Raw genomic sequence first — 13,202 nt, 5'->3', positions numbered from 1 at the left:
AGTTGCATGGGGCGCTTGCCAGCCCTGTTCATTCTTACAAACTAATAGATAATAGAATGAGCCAGAACCCCAGGGTTCTGTGAAGATGCCTCAAAGGCAGCCTTAGGCAGCTGTTCTTTCACCTGCTTTATATTTTGGGCTTCTGAATATGTTTCATTTTGACCAAAAAAAGAAAGAAAGAAAAGAGACTACTGCTTAAAAGAATGGCAAACCAGTATCCAGTGCTCCCCACCCTGGGGAGGAGGAAAGGAAGCCCAGAGGGGTAAATTGGCCTGCCTAAGGTCATACAGTTGATCATGAGGGATCAGAGGGCCCTCACTGGCCTGTTAGGTTCCTCTGCCCTCACTGGCTTCTATGTCTAAGCCAACATTCTCTTCTAATGATATTTTCCCCCTAAATTGAAAGCAGACAGCCCTGCTACAGGATCAGCAAACTTCCAAGTTTGAGATGAGAGTTCAGTTTTGAAAGGAAAGGCAACTGACCCACTTAATGATCCACACACCGTTATTGTGCTACACAGAAATTACACATGCATAATAAGCTGCTTATGTAAATAAGAGTAATTAGAATTTATTTTTTCCCCACAGCTAAAACTAGTTGGATAGTTTTTTTTTTTTTTTCCTGTGTTTGCTATAGTGTAGCATCAATAAACAAAGTCAGTGCTAATAGTTTTCTCTAAAATAATGTTGCTTCTTTGTGGACTTTCTGAAACATGTATTGGTTCATAGACAAGGCCTGGACTCTGCTTCTGGGAGGAAAAGCTGAGCTGGGCACTGGCCCATTGCCCACCACCTTGGAAGATCAGCCCAGAATGCTGAGGGTGACAAGTCACTGTGGTAACTGGGAGTCAGGGGGCTGGAGAAAGTCTCCCTGGACTGACCTCATGGTTACTGAATTTCAAAGGTCAAGGGTGGTGAAGTGGACCTGCATTGAGACAGGAAAAATAGATTCAGATCTGGGAGTACCAGGGGAGCAGGGAAGACCAGAGATGTAGGGAGGCAGAGAGCCTCTGTCCTTGGACAGGGAAGGAAAGCCCTGAGCTGGAGTGGAGGAGAAAGTGGATGACGATGAGCTAAGCTCAGGCCATCTAAACATAGGGAAGCTACATGCCTGAGTGGGAACTCTGGGCAGACAAGGGCTGAAGACAGAGAATGATGTCGTATGCTTCTGTAATTTGCTGAGGCTCAGCCCTGCTACTTTGAGTTGGACAAATCTGATAAGGCCGGGTGTGTGGTTTACAAATAGGTGTTCAGCTTAGGGCAGACATTGCTCAGGGCCAGTTGTCAACTTTAATCTTTGGGAAGCTGATGAAAAACAGAAACCGCTTCCTTAGAATCACACACACACACACACACACACCCGTGTATACAGTTTTTGCAGGTATCTTCATAGACGCCAGTTTCAGACCCTGCTCTGATCACCCCTTGCTAGTTACACAGTGGGGCCTGATATGCAGGGCCAATTTTCCCCCTTCTTTGACCACGTTTCTCTAGCCTGGTAAGAAGGGAGCACTAGGAATGTACACGCTCAGCCTGGTAAGAACACTCAAGAATGGCATGAAGTGGCTCCCGGCAGACTTGGCCAGAGCCTCTTTCACTTCCCCTCCAACACAGTGGCTGCCGCCCCCAACCCCTAGCTCTCCCCTGGGAACCAGCTAACTTTCTCTTCCTGTCTGGAATAGAGGGAGATCATCCCTTCCTTACTGCTGCTGCTGCTGAAAATAGTATAGCTTTTTTCTTTTCTTGACCACTGCATAAGAAGGCCCTTGCTTGCAGCTGTATAAGGGAAACCACATCATGTTGCTCCCTGTGGTTGGGAGGTTGTGGGTGAAGCTCTGCGAGGTGATAGTGTGTCCATGGTTGTTTCGTGCCTCTACTTTATACGCCAAGTGTTCGGGGTCTTCTAGTAGAGCTTGGAGATGGTTGGGGCCAGGAGCTAATAGACAATAGAGTGTTATAGGGAAAATCATCATCTTTCTCTGGGTTGGCTTGACTTTACTGACTGAGAATTTTCTTGCTCCTCTGAGCAATCTTTGTTCATTTTACCCGCTCCCTGGTAAAAAGTGATATCGAGCTTCCAAGATGAAAACAAGAAGAAGGAGCAAGAGTTGTGCCAAAATGGGCTGGGCCACATGCAGCCTCTTCACTGCACAAACTGGGTCCAATTCATGCCCTTTTAGAAGTTTCTCATTCAAAACGTAGTAGAGACCACCATTGTCAGGGACATTTTGAAGCGAGCGTCTTCACCGCCTATTCCCAAGCTGTATTATGTGAAGCTACATTACTGTGTGAGTTGTGCCATTCACAGCAAGGTAGTCAGGAATCCATCTCATGAAGCCTGTAAGGACCAAACACGCCCATCTCGATTTACACGTGCAGGTGCTGCCCTACAGCCTCCACCAAAGCCCATGTAAGGAGCTGAGTCCCTAAGGGCTGCAGAAAAACTGTCCTCTGGAGAAAAATAAAATGGAAGCTGTACTTAAAAAATTAAAAGGTGATATTGCTTGCTCTGGCCCCATGGCTCTTGATAATGGCAACACATTAGAATTACCTGAGAGCTTTAAGAAAAAAATGCTGATGCTCAGACCCCTCTCACAACAATGAAATCAGAATCTCTCCTAGAAGATGTGGATATGTAAGCAGCATTGTAATCCGTGCTCAGATTACAGACTGTTTTCACCTGGATAGGCAGCCTTAGCCATTCAGAAGGCACCTTCTGAATGTTTCATAAGAATTGTCAGCCTTTTCATTCCTAAACATTTTTTCCTAGTTCTTACTACACTGAAAAAGTATACATTAACATATATATGACATATCTTTTATACATAATGTATATGTTTCATTTGAGGCATGACCGAGGGAGGGTTCATAACAAATAAATGCCCATTACAAATATGATTATAAGCATGATGAGAGTAAGCCCGGGTATTTCAAATAACAAGGATAAGGCAACGGGAACTTTTAGATGTGGCTCTTCTACATTTTGAGGCTAAATAATTCTCTCACTTTGTTTATCTATTTAACAAATATTTATGAAGGCACTGTGGTAGGTACTGCGGGGAAAAAAAGATAGGCTGCAGGCTCAAGAAAGTTATAGTCTATGGGATATGAACAAACTTTCAGATCTATTAAGCTTTGAAGTTAGCTGTCAAAGCTGAAGGAAAAGCTGAAGAAGAAAATTAGAAAGCTTTGATCTCCAATTAAATAGACAAGATACTCAAACATCAACAGCAGCAAAGTCTTAGCAAAGAAGGTAAATAGTTTCTGTTTAAAATAAGATTTAACGTTGAATGGAGAACAAAGGCAGGGGTTTTCTCTTTGGCTTAGCTGCTTCCTTCTCAGCAGCTTGCCTGGCACATCATGATCACACCTTCCCTGACTAATTCTTCATCCTTTGGGTCTCAGCTTTGGAAGATTCTGGAAACCTTCTCCGATCCTCCCAAGGCATGTGCCCCTACTGGGGAATAACCCCATTCAGAGTTTTGGAACCTTACTGCCTGGGATAGAATTCCAGCTTTGCTTGTTCCAAGCTGAGTGACCCTAGAGCCAGTTACTTACCCTCGCTGGATCTCAGTGTCCCCACTCATGAAATGACGATAATAGGATTGATATGAAAATAAATGAGTTAATATGGGTAAAGCACTTAGCAGAGGGCAAGCACATGGTACACCATAAGTGTAGCTATTATCATGGCATGCTGAGTTTACCCTAGCATCCCCACCTACCATGCAGGACTGTGTGGATGCTGCTCCAATTAAATGAGTAAATGATATGATTAGATGGGGCTAATCCATCACCGAAATAAACAGGAAGCAGGTTGCTTGCCCTACTGAGTGGAGAAGCCAATTTATGCAGGGATTTCTCAGAGTCACTGTGGGGTGGATCATCCGTATACACTCAGGTCACCCTAAAACTAACGGGCGCTCAAGAGACCCAAGAAAGACAGCCACAGCCGGATGCAGTGGCTCATGCCTGTAATCCCAGCACTTTGGGAGGCTGAGGTGGGAGGATCACTTGAGGTCAGGAGATTGAGACAGCCTGACCAACATGAAGAAACCCTGTCTCTACTAAAAATACAAAAAAGCTAGCCAAGTGTGGTGTAGGGCACCTGTAATCCCAGCTAGTTGGAAGGCTGAGGCAGGAGAAATCGCTTGAACCCAGGAGGTGGAGGTTGCAATGAGCCAAGATCGCACCATTGTACTCCAACCTGGGTGACAAAAAAAGAAAGAAAGACACAGCCACTGCTGAGTCCAGAAGAACTGAAGCAGAAGTCAGGTCCTGGATGAGGAGCTTGTGGAGCGAGAACAGAAACTTTGTGGGCTTGAGTATATAGGGATATCCCCACATTTGGGCTCCCAGAGTGAAACAGGAAGAACAGAAAAAGGAGAATTCGGCTTTAAACATGGAGCAAACTGACTGGCTAACTTGAGGCCGAGCTGTAACTTACTCTGTGTAGTCTGGAGATGACAACCCACACACAGAACAGAAACAGCCACTTCCACATGTCTCCCTTCTGCCCACTCTTTAGACCTCTGCCAAGAGCCCCTGGGCCACAGGGCAGCCTCACCCTTCCTCCTCCCCCACTGGCTGCCACCCAGATGCCTTCCAGCTTCAGGAGGCCTAGGCATTGGGGCTGCTAAGGAAGCCCACTCCCTGTTGCCCCAGCCCTACCCTGGAGCTAAGAACCATCCATGGGGTGAGGGAGAGCTGAAGGCCTGCTCTTGGTGCTGGGACAGAGGGAAACATGTTGAAACTAGGAACACATTTTCCCATAGCTGATTCTGTGAGCAGTGGACAAACTCTCCAGTGCCATTAGAGCTGTAGTTTTTGATGCATTCGTTTTATCCTTCTCCCCCACTTAACCCATTAGGCATCTGTGGGCTAGCCTGGAAACCTTTTCTGTAGGGTGGGAGCAGGTGTGAGGGGAAACACACTCCAAATTCCAGAAGTTGATTGATCAAAACAGTTCTGAAGCACTTGCTGGGGACTGTTTGTTACCAGGAATCACCTTACTGCAGAGAATTTCCTGGGCTTTTGTGGCTGTGAGTGAGGCTCTGCAGCAGTGCCTGGGGAAAGGGGATGGGGCTCTAAGTTCTAGGACTCTGGGCATAAGAACCATCACTGCCCTGCCACCTCCCTTGCCATTAGCTAAGTCTAGCTAAAGATTCTGGAACAAAGTAGTGATAGACTCTTCTAGTTGGAGCTACCCATTGCTCATTTCCTCCAGAACAGACCACACTCACGCCAAGCCGCCTTTCCCACCCTGGCCTCTGGGTCTCAAGACTCCACTTCCTTCTAGTGCTTCCTTCAGACCAGTCTTGAGGCCCAGGAACACAGAGTTAGCGTTCTTCGCATTCAGTGCTTGCTGTGGATTTAAGCCAATGTGACATTTTCCCACCAATCCCCAAGTTTCAAGTTATTTTTTCTTTTTTGCCTATGGGTACATGTCCCACCCAATTTCCTGAGCTGTTTTCCCCTATGCCCCAACACAAATGCCACTCTTGAGTTGAACTGATCTTGGTATTTCTCCCCCAAGGGGCTGGCTTCAAGTACTGATTGAGTGAGTGCCACAGCCTGCTAGAACTTCAGGAGTCTGGATAGCACTCCTTGTCCCTCTAGTCTTTGCCTCAGTATACAATTTCAACTAAGGCTTTAAATTTAAAACCGCTGAAAACAAACAGACTGACTGTAATTCGGAGGAGAATAAGTATTGGTACTAGATTGTTTTTCTAAGAGCAGATTTTGATAGAGAAAGATGAAAGCATCAGCCTGCTGGATGGCTGAAAGGAAGAGGAGGAAGAGGAGGTCTCTTAGAGGAAGAGAAAGGACTTAGACATGAAGGCTGAGTCCCAAATCAGGCCTCGTTGTTATTTTCATTGGTAGTAAGAACTACTTATCTGTGTTGATTGCTTACTCTCTGCCAGTCACTTTACACATGCAAAGTAATATTTCAATATCTTTAAGAATTAGGCATTTTAATCCCTATTTTACAAAAGAGGAAACTGAGTGATTTAACCAAGTGATGCCAAGATGATAGAGATGGGAAAGGCAGAACTGAAATAAAGATCTGTTGACTCCTGAGACCATGGTCTCAGGCATGAATCATATCTCCTAGGATAGCATATTTCATAATTTGGCATCAACAGTTTTGCCCCAACCTATGAAAGATGATTTTTTTCCCTTTGCTTTGTTTTTCCCCCAGCCTAAACCATGATGAGTCATAATAACAATGGCCATTTGAAAGCACTTTACCCTCTGCAAGGTGCATTTCACACACAAATATCTAAACCTACCAGCTTTGAAGCCCAGCCAGACCCCATCTTTTCCTCCCAGGTCCCTTGCCCACTGCAGCCACATCTTCTTCGCTTCTTGGAATACTGACTGCCTTAGGGTCAGGGTACCCAATTTATTATGCATTCTACCTGTTGTTTTGTTCTCTAACACTTTGTGTATGCAAATCGATCGTGAGTTCCCCTGAAGGCAGATATGGTAGCTCACTGTGGCTCTCTCAGGGTGAGCCCCATGTGGGACTCGCAGCAGTTGACTCATTGAATCTACTTCCTCCTTCAGAAAACCAGTGTTCATGCCCTTGTAGGAAGCTCAGGACAAGGGACACCACTGATGTGCTGGATTATCAGGAACCTAATTGCTTAATGGTCCTCAGGGGTTCACAGCTACTGCCAAATAGAAACTGACTCAGGCTTTGCACAGAACTCCCCAGAAACACTGCCTTTTCCTAGTGCCTCACCAGTCATTCCTTGGTATGAACCACATTCTTGGCGAGGCCCCAGAACCAACTGAGTTTCTGGGATCGAGTCTCAGGCACTCTTTGTTCTTGTTTAAGCTTGGTTGATGCATACCAGGCCCTGGTACCACGCCCATGGCCTGATGCTGGCCTAGAATGCCTTGCAGGCCCCCTTCCCACCACCACTGGAAGGGGGTGTTTCCTCCCCCAAAAGCAAACGTATACCAGCTCTCACTGTTATGAACACTAGAAAACAGCTTGACATAGAAGCTGGGATTCTGACAAACCATAAATAAATCTATAGCTATGTGAAGGCAATTGAGCTAATTTGTGTGATTATGCATATTTCTTTCCCCAGCTCTTTTCATGTGTTTGTTTGCTTTTTGTTTTTTGAGATGGAGTCTCACACTGTAGTTCACACTGGAGTAAAATGGCTCGATCTTGCACTGCAACCTCCACCTCCCGGGTTCAAGCAGTTCTCTTGCCTCAGCCTCCCAGGTAGCTGGGATTGCAGGTACCCGCCACTGTGGCCAGCTAATTTTTTGTATTTTTAGTAGAGACGGGATTTCACTATGCTAACCAGGCTGGTCTCGAACTCCTGACCTCATGATTTGCCTGTCTCAGCCTCCCAAAGTGCTGGGATTGCAGGCATGAGCCACTGCACCTGGCCTCTTTTCATGTTTTTAGTAAGAACCTATCTGGAGTGGGACTTTCAATTCAATGCAACAAGTATGTAATAGAATTCTAAGGTGCCAGACACTGTTGAGTTTACAGTGATGCTCTCAAGTTGCTTTTGACCTAAAGTATTCAAAGAGGGAAAACAACTAAAAGAAGTACAAAGAAGAATGGACTGAGGGCTGTAGAAGATGAGCACGCAAGGGGACATGCACATGTGAGGCAGCTGAGAGAGAAAGAACCATCAGACAGAGTGGGGGGGGGTTCACCAGGGGAAAAATCAATAAAACTGTAAAACCAATATCATCTGACTGAGTTATGACAGAGCTATGAGAGGATAGGGTGGTTGATCTCTAGGACCAGGAAACCACAGGGTTTTGCCTGACACTTAGTAAAGTAAAACACTTAGGTTCCACTTGGAATCGCTCACACCTTTCTGCACCCCGGGGAAGAAGAGGCCTAAAATCTGGGAAAGGTAGTTGACGGTACTTAGAGTGGTGAGGCTGAGACTGGCTGGGGTGACAGAAGCCTGCCTTCAGCTGCAGGGAAGTGAACCTACCCTCAGGAGAGGGCAAACCAGCTGATAATAACAAGAGTGGCCTTTGATTTGGCTTATCATGGCTTTGTCTGTCCCCTGCCCAAGCACAGAAGAATGGGGCATTCTGTTAAAATTAACTGGGCGTGGTGGTGGGCACCTGTAATCCCAGCTACTTGGGAGGCTGAGGCAAAAGAATTGCTTGAACCCCAGAGGCAGAGATTGCAGTGAGCCGAGATCGTGCCACCGCACTCCAGTCTGGATGACAGAGTGAGACTTTATCTCAAAAAAAAAAGGTAAAACTTTTTAAAATGTGGGGAAAGTTCTGTTTTGTCCATGTTTTATAAATGAGGACCAACTCAGAGAGGTTAAGTAACTTGCTTCATGTCACCCAGTCAGGAAGCAGGAGAAGCAAGACTCCAGTTGTGTCTGTCCAACATTAAATTCTCCTTCCATGGTTTTGTCTGCTCTCCACCTAACCAGACACAGCTATGCTAGCAGTAAAACAGGTCTGATATGCAGAGCTCCATTTTGCCATGCATTGCCAAGGTGATAAGTTCAGTAGGATTTAGTTAGACTTAATAAAACTTCTGGCAATTGAGTTCCCATCCCCAGTTTTTCAAAGTAAAACACTTAGGTTCCAAATGCCAGGATTCTAAACAGAGAGCATGCCCTGTTACCATAAGTAGCCCCTTCCACCACTTCTTTTCCATCTGTTTCCTGCATGCTGAGTATTATTGGGAAACAATGATGTCAATTCTTCCATATAAATCTACACCTCCCTGCCGGCCCCTCCCCTACAATGCATATTTTTGTTCCTCTTTCTGGCTTTTGTCTTGCTGTTCTGTTAAGGACTCATGCTTTTGGTGACAATTGTTGGCTTTCTTTTGAATAAGTTTTAGCTATTTAAGCTTTATCATGGCCTTCAAAGTGCACATGCTTTTGGGGGCCTATATTTGTTAAATCCTTTGTTTGGCTAGTAGCTAGAATATGAGCTTGTGCTAATGGAGAAGAGCCATTTTGCTTTCTGGAAAAGCAAAGCCAAATGTAGGTCTCTGAATCAAGATCAGAGCTGAGGACAGAAACACAATGCTTGGGTTGGGGGCCCTCTGGGGCTGCATTAAAGCTGTAGCTGACCTGGGCACAGAGCCTATAGCTGAAGCCCAAGAGAATATCCCCTTAAGTAATCTGTAAAGGTCCTGTTTTCCTGCCTCCTAAACCTGACTTCTAAATAGGGTATGGTTTCCTCAGTTCTCCTTTCTTTAGTACCTTTAAAGACTATTTAGTTTCAGATAGAAAGGAGGGGTAGTTCCCTGGGTACAGAATGAGTTTTGAATTCCTAGTCCAAGAATTCTGGACCTCTCCTGTTAAACCTTGGACAGCATTTCTCAAACTTGGCATGAGAAAGACTAAAAATGTAGTTCTTACTTTCAAATTTTAATTTTAAAATTAAATATTAGTCAAATTTAGTATACAACTAGAGATACTCTTTAAATCACATTTTGGACTCCTTGAGACAAAATAGACATCTAATAAAAGTTTTCCAACGGGGCTGGGCACAGTGGCTCAGGCCTTTAATCCCAGCACTTTGGGAGGCAAGGTGGGTGGATCACTTAAGGTCAGGAATTCAAGATCAGCCTGGCCAACATAGTGAAATCCCATTTCTACTAAAAAAATAAATACAAAAATTAGGCAGGTGTGGTGGCGTGCACCTATAATCCCAGCTACACAGGAGGCTGAGGCAGGAGAATTGCTTGAGCCTGGGAGGCAGAGGTTGCAGTGAGCCAAGATCTGGCCATTGCACTCCAGCCTGGGTGACAGTGCGAGACTCCATCTCAAAAAAAAAGATTTTCAAATGGGTATTTGCATAGGTTGTTCAGTGTCCGGGTCCATGGAGAGCATGTGATTCTACCGAATGGGTTCCATAGTTTAAAACAAGCTGTAAAGTGCCGCTGGAAGTCAGGATTCTGAGATCCGGTTCCTCAAGGATTTTACTTTTGTTGGTCTGAGGTGGGAAATCTGCATTTTAAAGATGAGCTCCAGGTGAACTCATATCCTTGGCCTACTGATCTCGCTTTGAGAAACACTGACTTAGCACATGGAAAGCAGCAGCTAAGTGAAATGATATGATTTTTATTTTCTTCATTATACTTTTATATTGCCCAACATTTCAACAGTGAAGATACATTTTTATCTCTTAAATCAGAAAGAAAAGAATTCTAAAATTATTGTAGGAATAGTGTGTCTTGAGTCAATGGCTCTTTTATAAACACCCTTTGTTTCAATCCTTATTTTTAGTAAAAAAAAGAAAAAAAAGAAAAAGGAGTCTTAGGTTTTTTTCCTCCCTTAATAGATACAGTATAGTGAAGCCAATTAATTTTTCCTCTGAGATGCAGTGTAGCAGGTTGGTTGAGCATATGGTTTATTTGCTGATAGACTACCATGGTTCAAATTCCAGCTCTACCACATGCTAGGTTTGTGACCATGAACAAGCTTACCAAACCTCTGTATGCCTCAGTTTCCTTATCTGTAAAGTGGAGATTAGGATGATAATTGTACCTACCACATAGAGTCAATATGAGCATTAAAGGAACTAGCGCACTGTTTGGAATTTAGCAAACCTTCCACACATGTTAACCACAGTTATCATTCCCCTGATGATTGGAAATCTTATCCTGTTTCAACTTCATTACTAAAAGTGTGATTCCTGGGTTATGCTACAGATGTGGAAGCTGAGAAAGCTGAGAACAAATGTTCCAAGGCCCCCATCTCTCCCTAGGGGCTACTTTCTTTAAGAAATTCTCTTATATACACACAATTATTTATTTCTCTTTGTTCGATGCATAAAAAATGCTAGTTTTAAGATTCTAATCTGTTGATAAATATATCTGGGGTGGGAATGTGGCAAACTTTCTAAGTTTTATATGTTTTTAGAAATTAGGAAAAGAAAATAATCTAAAAATAATTCCTCTTTCCTTATAAAGGTTATGGTAAAAGGCTATAATCACAGTGACAGCCATCCAGCCTGCTAGTTTCCATCCGTATTTCAGGAGCGTTATACATCTGGCAATCAAGCCTGTTTCCATCGTTGATGGAACAATGTAAGTCCTGGGTTTTTGCTGGGCCATGTGACATCTCACATATGCCTATTTATTTGCCCCAAAACTGCATTTTGGAAGTTGACAGAATGAGGGAAATCTGGCTTGAGAGTGAATCCAAGTATGAATTAACTGTAAAAAAAAATTTTTTTAATGCTCAATCTTAGGCTATAGGAACAGCAGCAGAGCAAGGGATCCATCCCACACTCTTCAGGACTGGAGTCACACATGGAGTGTTGTCTTTATTCTGGAGCTGCATTTTAACCTGGAAGCTTGTACACAGAATTATATTTAGGAAGGTGATCAGAAGAGTGAAGGATTGTAAAATGCTACAGATGACAAATGAAATTGCTGAAAATGTTTATTACACACAAGTAAAAGCTGCTTCCTTTGCAGACATGACCATGCTGGCCTCTCTGGGTTGTTGTGTTTGTTGTTCCTTGTCTTAGTTTCCTATTGCTCCCAAAACAAATTACCACAAACTTCATGGCTTAAAACAATACAAATCTATTTTCCTACAGTTTTTGTAAGTTAGAAGTCCAACACAGCTGTCACTAAAGTCAATGTGCAAGGTGTATTTCTGGAGGCTCTAGGAAAGAATCAATTTCCTTGCCTTTTCCAGCTTCCAGAAACCACCCACATTCCTTGGCTCCTGGCACCTTCCTCCTTCCATCTTCAAAGCTAGCCATATCACATCTCTTCCACCATTTGTCCAGTCATGTCTCTCTCTTCCCACAGCTGGGAAAGCTTCTCTACTTTCAAGGACTCATGTGATCAGATGAAGCCTACTTGTATAATCCAGGATACTATCGCCATCTCAAGGTTCTTAACCTAATCACATCCATAAAATCCCTTTGTATAGAAGGTAACATATTCACAGTTCCCAGGGATTATGGCATGAACATCTTTAAAGGGCATTATACTGCCTACTGCTCTCCAGAAAGGTAAGCAGTATGTAAAAACAAACAAACAAAAAAAAACGCTCCTCAGTCTTAGAGTGTAGGAACAGCAGCAGAGCATACAGATCAAAGGATCCATCCTGTACTCTTTGGGACCGGAGTCACACACGGAGCATTGTCTTTATTCTGGAGCTGCATTTTAACATGGAAACTTGTACTGGGCAAATTGGACAAATTGTCCATACTTAATGACCTTTGAAATCTTCCCTAGTTCCTAAACGTGGTCATTATATGATTTAAAAAATCATTACATGACTTTTTTTTTTTTTTAATTTTAGACAGGGTCTTACTTTGTCACCCAGGCCGGACTGCAGTGGTGCAGTCTTGGCTCACTGCAGTCTTGATTTCCTGGACTCAAGTGATCTTCCTGCCTCATCCCCCCAGGAAGCTGGGATTACAGGCACACACCCCGATACCCAGCTAATTTTTGTATTTTTTTGTAAAGACAAGATTTCACCATGTTGCCGAGGCTGGTCTCAAACTCCTTGACCCAAGAATTCCACCTACCTACCTTGGCCATTGTGCCCAGCCACTTATATTATTTTAATCCAGTTTAGTACACTGTTAGTAATACTCCCTAAATTCCATTTCTGACTCCTTGAAACAAAATAAACAAACAGAAAGCCCTGTATGTCATGGTTTGTGAAGAATATGTCATTCTACTAAATGAGTCTCTAGTTGTAGACTGCAAGTGTAAAGTGCTGGTGGTCTGGCAGTAATATGTGTTCAGCCCTGTTGACTGCTGAGGGAGCCACAGAAGTGCTAGAATCACAGCTCCCATCAATAGAGAACTTGCCTCTTGCCAGGCCCTGTACAAATGTTAACTCATGTGTCTCTGCAAACAGCCCTAGGAGGCAGGGATTGTTAATGTCTCTATTTTTCAGAGAAGAAAATAGATGTTGGGTGCACTGGCTCATACCAGTATTCCCAGCACTTTGGGAGGTTAAGGCAGGAGAGTTGTTTGAACTCATGAGTTCAAGATGAGCCTGGATAATATGGCAAAACTCTGTCTCTACAAAAAACTACATAAAAAAATACAAAAATTAGCCAAGCATGGTGGTGCAGGGCTGTGGTCCCAGCTACTCAAGAGGCTGAGGTGGGAGGATTGCTTGAGTCCAGGAGGTCAAAGCTGTAGTGAGCTGTGATAGTGCCACTGCACTCCAGCCTGGGTGACAGAGTGAGACTCTGTCT

At 44.0% G+C, this 13,202-nt stretch overlaps 1 protein-coding gene across 1 annotated transcript in view; it reads left to right on the top strand.

Annotated features, from left to right (window-relative positions):
* ARHGAP31 (Rho GTPase activating protein 31) overlaps window positions 1–13,202 on the top strand; it is a 114,659-nt gene that overhangs the window by 2,177 nt on the left and 99,280 nt on the right. The gene's annotated exons all lie outside the window — the stretch shown is intronic.

This window comes from Sapajus apella, unplaced genomic scaffold (genome assembly GCF_009761245.1).
Source record: "Sapajus apella isolate SASKATOON/1434 unplaced genomic scaffold, GSC_monkey_1.0 scaffold40, whole genome shotgun sequence".
Lineage (NCBI taxonomy): Eukaryota > Metazoa > Chordata > Mammalia > Primates > Cebidae > Sapajus > Sapajus apella.
The sequence above is the reverse complement of the archived record's forward strand: the minus strand, read 5'-3'. Positions and strand labels throughout refer to the sequence as shown.